Source organism: Otolemur garnettii, unplaced genomic scaffold, assembly GCF_000181295.1.
Source record: "Otolemur garnettii isolate 467f Iridium unplaced genomic scaffold, OtoGar3 scaffold00086, whole genome shotgun sequence".
NCBI lineage: Eukaryota > Metazoa > Chordata > Mammalia > Primates > Galagidae > Otolemur > Otolemur garnettii.
In genome coordinates, this window is record NW_003852481.1 from 278,482 (window position 1) to 286,255 (window position 7,774).

The window sequence follows — 7,774 nt, forward strand, 5'->3', positions numbered from 1 at the left end:
GAGATACTTTACTAAGAAGAATATGTTCTAGCTTCATCCAGGTAAACATCAAAGATATGAAGTCTCCATCTTTTCTTATGGCTGCATAGTATTCCATGGTGTACATATACCACAATTTGTTAGTCCATTCATGGGTCGATGGGCACTTGGGCTGTTTCCATGTCTTGGCTATTGTGAATAAACAGTAAACAGTAAACATTCTGTTGCAAATGTCTTTGTTGTAAAGTAGTTTTTGATCACCTGGGTATATACCTAGTAGAGGAATTGCAGGATTAAACGGTAGATCTACTTTTAGTTGAGTGTTCTCCAAACTTCTTTCCAAAATGGTCATATTACCTTAACATTCCCACCAGCAGTGTAGAAACGTTCCCTTACCTCTGCATCCATGCCAACATCTGTAGTTTTGGGATTTGTGATGTGGGCTAATCATACTGGAGTTAGATGATATCTCAAAGTGATTTTGATTTGCATTTCTCTAATGATTAAGGGTGATGAGCATTTTTTCATGTGTTTGTAGGCTGTGGGCCTGTCTTCATTAGAGAAGTTTCTGTTCAAGTCTCTTGCCCACATAGAAATGGGATTATTCTTTTCTTATTGATTAGTTTGAGTTCCCTGTAGATTCTAGTTATCAGACCTTTGTCAGAAGCATGACCTGCAAAAATCTTCTCCCATTCTGAAGGTTGTCTGTTTGCTTTACATACTGTGCTCTTGGCTGTGCGAAATCTTTTTAGTTTGGTCAGATCCCAGTAATGTATTTTTGGTGTTTCAATTGCCCAGGGGTCCTCCTCATAAAATATTCTCCCAGGCCAATTTCTTCAAGTGTTTTCCCTGCACTTTCTTCTAGTATTTTTATAGTTTCGTGTCTTAAGTTTAAATCTTTTATCCAGTGAGAATCAATTTTTGCTAAAGGTTTCAGTCTTCTACAGGTCGCCAGCCAATTCACCCAGCACCATTTGTTAAATAGGGAGTGTTTCCCCCACTGAATATTTTTGATAGGCTTGTGAAAGATCAAATGATGATAAGTAGCTGGGTTCATCTCTTGGTTCTCTATTCTGTTCCATAAATCTACCACTCTGTTTTTGTGCCAGGAGCATGCTATTTTGATCACTATAGATTTATAGTGTGGCCGGAAGTCTGGTAATGTGATACCTCCTGATTTGTTTTAATTTCTGAGTAATGTATTTGCTATTGAGAGCTTTTTTCTGATTCTATATAAAACGAAGTACATTTTTTCAAGTTGTTTAAAGTATGACAGTGGTCCTTTAATAGGGCTTGCATTAAATCTGTAGATTGCTTTGGGTAGTATGGACATTTTAACAATGTTGATTCTTCCCAGCCATGAGCATGATATGTTTTTCCATTTGTTAACATCTTCAGCTATTCTTTTCTCAGAGTTTTCATAGTTCTCTTTAATAGAGATCTTTCACACCCTTTGTTAGGTAAATTCCCAGATATTGCATCATCTTTGGCACTATTGTAAAAGGAATAGAGTCCTTGACTATATTTTAAGCTTGACTATTGTTGGCATTATATAAAAGCTGACCTGTAAGTATTGATTTTGTATCCTGAGTCACTGCTGTATTCCTTGATCACTTCTAAGAGTTTTAAAGTTGAGTCCTTGGGATTTTCCAGATATAGGATCACATCATCAGCAAATGGTGAGAGTTTAGATCTCCTCTGACCCCATTTGGATACTCTTGATTGCCTTCTCTTGCTTGATTGCGAAGGCTAAGACTTCCATTACTATGTTGAAGAGCAGTGGAGACAGTGGGCGTCTTTGCGTTGTTCCTGATCTGAGTGGAAATGTTTTCAATTTTACACCATTCAATATGATACTGGCTGTGGGTTTGCTGTAGATGGCCTCTATCAGTTTAAGAAATGTCCCTTCTATGCCTGTTTTCTTAAGAATGCTGCTCATGGCTCAGCGCCTGTGGCTCAAGTGGCTAAGGTGCCAGCCACGTATACCCAAGGTGGCGGGTTCAAATCCAGCCTGGCCTGCCAAACAACAATGACAGCTGCAACCAAAAAATAGCCGGGCGTTGTGACGGGCGCCTGTAGTCCCAGCTGCTTGGGAGGCTGAGGCAGGAGACTGGCTTGAGCCCAGGAGTGGGAGGTTGCTGTGAGCTGAGATGCCACAGCACTCTACCGAGGGGGACAGCTTGAGGCTCCTGTCTCAAAAAAAAAAAAAAAAAAAAAGAATGCTGTTCATGAAAGGATGCTGGATATCATCAAAGGCTTTTTCTGCATCAATTGAGAGAATCATATGGTCTTTGTTTTTTATTTTATTGACGTGCTGTATTATATTTATAGATTTGTGTATGTTGAACCAACCCTATAACCCTGGAATAAAACCAACTTGATCATGGTTTATAATTTTTTTTGATGCGTTGTTGAAGTCTGCTTGCTAAGATCTTATTGAATATTTTTGCATCGATATTCATTAATGATATTGGTCTAATTTTCTTTGTTGAGTCCTTTCCTGGTTTGGGGATCAGGGTGATATTTGCTTCATAGAATGTGTTGGGAAGTATTCCTTCTTTTTCTATGCTTTGGAAAACGTTGTATACTATAGGTACTAGTTCCTCTTGAAAGGTTTGATAGAATTTGGATGTGAAGCTATCTGGTCCTGGACTTTTCTTTCTTGGGAGATTTCATATTGTTGATGCTATTTCAGTGGTCGATATGGGTCTATTCAAGATTTCTGATTTTTTCTGGTTGAGTCTAGGAAGGTGGCGTGCTTCCAGGTATTGGTCCATTTCCTTTAGATTTCTGGGAATAAAGATTTTTGTAATAATCATTGAGGATTTTTTGAATTTCTGAAGTGTTTGTTGTTATTTCTACTTTATCGTTTCTGATAGACGATATTAGAGATTTTACTTTTCTGTTTCTGGTTAGGTTAGCCAAATGTTTACCAATTTTGTTAGTCTTTTCAAAACCAACTTTTTGTTTTGTTGATCTTCTGAATGATTCTTTTGTTTTCAATTTCATTTAATTCTGCCCTAATTTTGGTTATTTCTTCTGCTGGGTTTGGGATTGGAACCAAGTTGCTTTTCCAGTTGCTTGAGATGATCCATTAAGTTGTTGGCTTCCTCTCTTTCTGTTTTTTTTTTTTTTAAATCATAGCTGTGTACATTAATACTGTCATGGGGTACAGTGTGCCATTTTTATATACAATTTGAAATATTTTATACCAATTTTAAGTGTTCTGATCATGAAGGGATGCTGGATATTATCAAAAGCTTTGTCTGCATGAATTGAGAGAATCATATGGTCTTTGTTTTTTAATTTGTTTAGGTGATGAATTACATTTATAGATTTACGTATGTTGAACCAGCCTTGAGATCCTGGGATAAAACCCACTTGGCCGTGGTGTATAATTTGTTTGATGTATTACTGGATTCTGTTTGTTAGGATCTTGTTGAATATTTTCACATCAATATTCATTAGTGATATTGGTCTATAATTTTCTTGTTGGGTCTTTTCCTGGTTTGGGGATCAAGGTGATGTTTGCTTCATAGAATGTGTTGAGTAATATTCCTTCTTTTTCTATATTTTGGAAGAGGTTAAGTAATATAGGTACTAATTCTTTTTTAAAGGTTTGGTAGAATTCATAGTGAAGTCGTATGGTCCCGGGCTTTTCTTTTTAGGGAGATTTTGTATAGTTGATGCTATTTCAGAACTTAATATAGGCCTGTTCAACATTTCCACTTCATTCTGGCTAAATCTTAGAAGGTGACATGCTTCCAAGTATTGGTCAATTTCCTTCAGATTTTCATATTTCTGGGAATAAAGTTTCTTGTAATATTCATTAAGGATTTTTTTAATTTCTGAGGAGTCTGTTGTTATTTCGTCTTTACCATTTCTGATTGATGAAATTAGAGATTTTACTCTTTTTTTCTTGGTAAGCTTGGCCAAAGGTTTGTCTATTTTATTGACCTTTTTGAAAAACCAAGTTTTTGATTTATTGATCTGTTGTATAATCCTTTTGTTTTCATTTTCATTTAATTCTCCTCTAATTTTGGTTATTTTCTTCTGCTGCGTTTCGGATTGGAGTGTTCTTCCTTTTCCAGTTGCTTGAGATGTCCCATTAAGTTGTTAACTTCCTCTCTTTCCGTTTTCTTAAGGAAGGCTTGCAGTGCTATAAGTTTCCCTCTTAGGACTGCCTTTACAGTGTCCCAGAGGTTCTGGTAACTCTTGTCTTTATTATTATTTTGTTCCATAAATTTGGTAATTTCCTTCTTGATCTCGTCTCTGACCCACCTATCATTCAGCATAACGTTATTTAGCTTCCATGTTTTTATATGAGTCTGCAGATTTCTGTTGTTACTGAGTTCAACTTTTATTCCATGATGATCTGAGAAGATGCATGGAATAATTTCTATTCTTTTAAATTTGCTGAAGATATGGTCAATTTTGGAGTATGTTCCATGGGCTGATGAGAAAAATGTGTATTCAGTTTTGTTAGGATGAAATGTTCTGTAGATGTTCATTAAATCCAAATGCTGAATGGTTATGTTTAAATCTAAAATTTCTCTGCTAAGCTTCTTGTTCGAGGATCTATCCAGTACTGCCCAAGGAGTATTAAAATCTCCAACTATGATAGAGCTGGGAGAAATCAAGTTGCTCATGCCTATCTGAGTATCTCTTATAAATTGAGGTGCATTCTGGTTGGGTACATAAATATTGATAATTGAAATCTCATCCTATTGAGTATTACCCTTAACAAATATAAAGTGACCATCCTTATTCTTGGTTACTTTTGTTGGTTTAAAGCCTATTGTATCTGCAAGTAAAATTGCAACACTTGCTTTTTTCTGTTTTCCATTGGCCTGGAATGTAGGTGGTCATCCCTTCACCCTGAGTCTTTTAAGGTAAGGTGAGAATTTTGTATGCAGCAGATATCTGGCCTGAGTTTTCGTGTCTAGTCAGCCAGTCCATGCCTCTTTAGAGGACAATTTAAGCCATTCACATTGATTGAGAATATTGATAGACTGGTAAAATTTTGTGTATCGAGTTTTTCGAAAAGCCAGTGGACGTTTTTAATTCTTTTGCCACTATGGAAGTTGGAATTTGATCAAAATTTTCCATTTGAGTTTACTTTTGTGGTGGAGGATTGCACTGATGATTATGTAGGATAGGTCTGAGAATATCTTGGAGGGCTGATTTAGTTATAAGAAATTTCTTCAACGTGTGAATGTCATTAAAGTATTTAATTTCTCCATCAGAAATGAAACTTAGTTTAGCTGGATACAGGATCCTGGGTTGAAAGTTATTTTGTTTTAGGAGATGAAAAGTTGATGACCACCCTCTTCTAGGCTGAAAGGTTTCAGCAGAGAGATCTGCAGTCATTCTAATGTTCTTCTCTTTGTAGGTTATGGTTTTCTTACGTCTAGCTGCTTTCAGAATTTTCTCTTTCATATTAACTTTAGTGAAGTTAATTATGATGTGCCTGCGGGAAGTCTTGTTCTGGTTGAATTGTGCTGGGGTTCTGAAGCTGTCTGCTATCTGAATTTCAGTATCTCTTGGCATATCTGGAAAGTTCTCTTTCATAATTTCATGAAAAAGAACCTGTGTGTTTTGTGAAGCAAGTTCGTTGCCTTTAGGGATTCCTATAAGGTGAATATTAGTTTTCTTCTAATTATCCTAGAGCTCTCTGAGAGAATGATCCATTTTTGCTCGCCATTTCTCTTCCTCTTTGAGCTCTTGGTCATGTTCAAAAGCTTTGTCTTCAATGTCAGAGATTCATTTTCCTGCCTGCTACATTCTGTTAGCGAGGGATTGTGCCGTATTTTTCATATCTCTGAGGGCTGCAGATTCTTGCCTCAATGTATTTAAATCTTTGCTCATTTTATCTTTGAAATTATTGAATTCTTGAGACATCTTTTGAATAATTTGAAATTCTGGTTGCCTCCTTTTCTCCATTCTGTTGATCTCATTTGTTGTCCAGACTTTGAACTTGATTTCTGACATCACAGCCATCTGTTTATGGATGGGGTCTTCAGTTGCATTTGCCATGTCCTTCCTTGGGGAGGTTGATCTACTCTGGTTATTCATGTTACTGGAGTTTTTCCGCTGATTCCACCCCATCCTGAATTTACACCGTTTGGCTAGGTGAGCAGATAAGGAGAAGTTGGGTTGGGGGCTTCAGGAGTAGTGATTAGCTAGCCCTTTGCCCAAAGGTTGGGACTGGTATCTGTATCTTTTCCCCTAGAGCTTTGCCAAGGACCCGTATAGTGCTACGGCCTGAGAAACTAGGGGGTCTGTTTGGTGTAGTGGGGCTAAGTGTCTCTGTCTTCTTTTCAGCTAGTCTCTGTTCTACCCTAGTATATCAGTTACTCTGGTTTGAAGTCTCAACTGTGGAGAAATATCAGCAATTAAGTCACTCCGTCCCCCATAGGCAACAATTGGGAAAAGAAAATCACACCTTCACACAGCCACACACCCAGGGTACCACTTTGGATAGTCCTTTGGTGATTAGCCCTGTTCAAGAGATCCAAATCAATTGTCCCAGTCAGCACTGGTCTCCGATGGGGAAGTTCAAAAGGTCTCTGGCATCTAGACAGCAGGGGTCTTCTGGCAGCTCAGGTATGACTCGCTCCAGTACTCTGTGAGGTCTCAAGGACCAACCCAGAAAATAAATTGGTCTGGGAAGGTTGATACCTCCTTCCCCACCTTGCACCTTCATCACACCCAGTCACTGGTAACCTCACAGGGCTGTGACCTAGTTGTCCAGTAAGCGAGTGTGGCAGGGCTTTATGTCTGCCAGAGTCAATGTAAAGTCAGTGCCTCCTCCACTTGGTTACTACTCTTTGTCGCCAGCCAGCAGAGGGAGCTGAAGCTTGTCTGTCTCAGGCACTCAATGGCTACTAGAGAATGTTCTGCCTGAAGTCGGTCTAGACCTGAAAATATCCAGACAGCAAAAGAGATCCCTCAACTGCCTTTGTCACCGCTGTTCTGTAGCTCTGGAATCCCTATAGGGTGAGGTCTGGTTCCCTCCGGCAGACCACAGAGTTGGGGAGATGACTCTCCAAAGTTAGACCCCAGCAGGGTCGCTGTATTAATCCTGATGTTGGATGGAGGTGTCTCCAGTTGGATTCATGCACCTCAGCAGCTCCTGAGTCTCCACCCATAGCGCAGAGACCCAAGCTTCTGTCCGCTGAAATAAGTTTCCTTGGAATCATGGCTTGCCTTGGCAGGGTAGACGTGCATTTATCTCTCTCTTCTCAGCTCCCTTCCTTCAGCTACATTGGGTTCTTTCTAGCTGTTATCTCTCCCTCTGGACTGGAGTTTTTGTTGAAAACTAGCTCCAGTCAGCCATCATCCACCGTTCCTCCATTTTCTTACTGAATGTGAAAATCAGAGTTTGGGAAAATAGCCAGCCCAAGGATTTAGCAAAGCACAAAACACATTAAAACCAAACAAACAAATAAACAGACAAAAAAGCTACCAGACACCCAAGCACACACTGATGCACATATAATCAGAAACAAGTAAACAAACAGACAAAAAAAAAAAAAAGCAAAAATGATAGTAATCATAAACTGATAAAAAGGAAAAAAGAAAAAAAAAACAACTCTAGTAGTCTGATGTGAGCTCTCTCAGCAACCATAAGAAGGAGAGGAAGAGAGAAGAAAAAAGAAAAATAGTATTAATAAAATAATTTAAAAAGGGGGGACACCGGCTTGGCGCCTATAGCTCAACTGACTAAGGCGCCAGCCACGTACACCTAAGGTGGCAGGTTCGAATCCCCAGCCCGGACCCGCCAAACAACAAT

General features: G+C 38.7%; 1 protein-coding gene across 1 annotated transcript in view; it reads left to right on the forward strand.

The window, feature by feature from the left end:
* Window positions 1-7,774, forward strand: part of ATM (ATM serine/threonine kinase) — a 156,220-nt gene that overhangs the window by 32,354 nt on the left and 116,092 nt on the right. The gene's annotated exons all lie outside the window — the stretch shown is intronic.